The following is a 2,108-nucleotide window of genomic DNA, read 5'->3' as shown; positions in this document are numbered from 1 at the left end:
CCCCCCCCCCCAATGCAAAGCCAAAGAAAGTTTTGGCTGAATAGAGGCTTTAACCCTCAACATCATCTCATGGTCCCCTCTCACCTCCAGTCCCCCGATAATGACACGCCCGCATGTATTGTGACCAGTTAGCAGCTCCGTTCCTGGACTACTGACCACGCGCCATTGCCTGTGAATTAATGAGGGAAGCCATCTTGGTAGTCTTCTTACCGTACGGCTGATGGCCAATCACTGTACCCCTCCCATCAGACAGGGGAAGCAACCTTCCAATCCCTCCCCAACTGACTGATGGCCAATCGCTCATCCTACATCCCAAATACCATGGGGAAACCACCTGGTAGTCCCCTCCCTCCCTTCCTGACTGATGGCCAATCCCTTAACCTCATCCTCCATCCTAGATACTATGGGGGAACCACCACCTGGTAGCACCCTCCTCTCCTGACTGATGGCCAATCCCTTAACCTCATCCTCCATCCCAAATACCATGGGGAACCACCACTTCACCACCTGGTAGCACCCCCCCTCCCCTCCTGACTGATGGCCAATCGCTTAACCTCATCCTCCATCCTAGATACTATGGGGAAACCACCACCTGGTAGCACCCTTCCCTCCTCCACTACCCCTTCCATCAGACACCGTAGGGAAGCCATCTGCTAGTCTTCTCTCCACTTGACTGAGGGGCAAATTGCTCCGCCCTTCCAATCAGACAGCATGGGGAAGCCTCCTGCCGGTTGCACCCTGACTGATGGCCAGTTGCCCCACCTGGAATCAATGGAGAAGCCACCTGTTAGCCCCTCCCCAGATCATTTATACCCATTCACACTACCCCACCTTGACACCATGGGGAAGCCATCCAGAAGTCCCCTACCCACCGCCCTGATGGCCAATTTTATTACCTTTCCCATTGGACAACATTTGGAAGGCCACCTGGTAGTCCCTTCCTGACTGACTGACTGATGGCCTCCCACAGGAGCTGCACTTTTTAGTCATAAGAAACATCCATTTTTCTGGTAATTCAGCCCAGACTCATTCCACTTCAGGGTTCCCCTAGTGGGGGATGGGAGAGGGGGGGACACGGCTGAGCACAATAGATACACAACTGCCAGTTCCATCCTAAAAACTGAATTATCGGCTTCCGGTGAACGTGTTTTTATAATCAGAGTGTATTCCCCGATGTCTATTAAAAACATTGTCTCCCGTTATTAACCACCAAGAAGTCTTCTCCATCTGTTATTACGCAGCAATAGAATGACGGCCGTGTTCTAATGTGAGGGAACGGATCCATGTCATGGAATCCAGCGCCAGCGCCATGAGGTCCTACAACTCGTATGGGCCAAAGTCTGACCATCATCCCTACGTGAGCTCGAGGGACATCCCATTCCACCACCATGGAATGGTGAGATGCAGGTACCACTCCCCCATGACCATTCATTTGGTGGTGTCCTCCTCTGTGACATCCTCCACTCTTCTGGGAAGTCTTGCTACAAGATTTTGGGGGGTGTCTGGGGGAATTTTTCCCATGTGTGAGGTCAGGTCCTGATGTTGGATGAGAAGATCCGGGCTCACAGTCAGTGTTCTAATTCATCCCGAAGGTGTTGTGTAGATCCTCCTCGCCATGGATTGGAATGCCAATTGTGAACCATGTCTTCTGGTCCTGAGGTTCCTCCGGAGGTTTGGAAGGACTCCTTGAGTAGAGCGTGAATCTCCGCCCTTCCACTCCTCTCTTCTGGAAGAACCCCAAGATGAGGAGACCTGGCTCAAATTCATCCGGGGGGTGTTCAGTAGGGTGAGGTCAGGACACTCGGGTTCCTCCACCAAGCTGGACCCCCTCCCCCACATGTCTGTATCGAGCTGGCTTTGTACACAGGGGACAGTCATTGTATGGAGCTGGCTGTGTACACAGGGGACAGTCATGGGGGGGACAGAAAAGGGTCTTCACCAAACTGTGACCACAATTGTCTACAATGTCTTTGCATGATGGAGGAAGATGAGCGGGACCCTCACTGGAGACCCCTGAACCCCGTCACTGGAGACCCCTGAACCCCGTCACTGGAGACCCCCTGAACCCCGTCACTGGAGACCCCCTGAACCCCGTCACTGGAGACCCC

This window comes from Nanorana parkeri, unplaced genomic scaffold, assembly GCF_000935625.1.
Source record: "Nanorana parkeri isolate BGI_ZX_2015 unplaced genomic scaffold, ASM93562v1 scaffold3433, whole genome shotgun sequence".
Taxonomy (NCBI): domain Eukaryota; kingdom Metazoa; phylum Chordata; class Amphibia; order Anura; family Dicroglossidae; genus Nanorana; species Nanorana parkeri.
Note: the sequence above shows the minus strand (reverse complement) of the source record.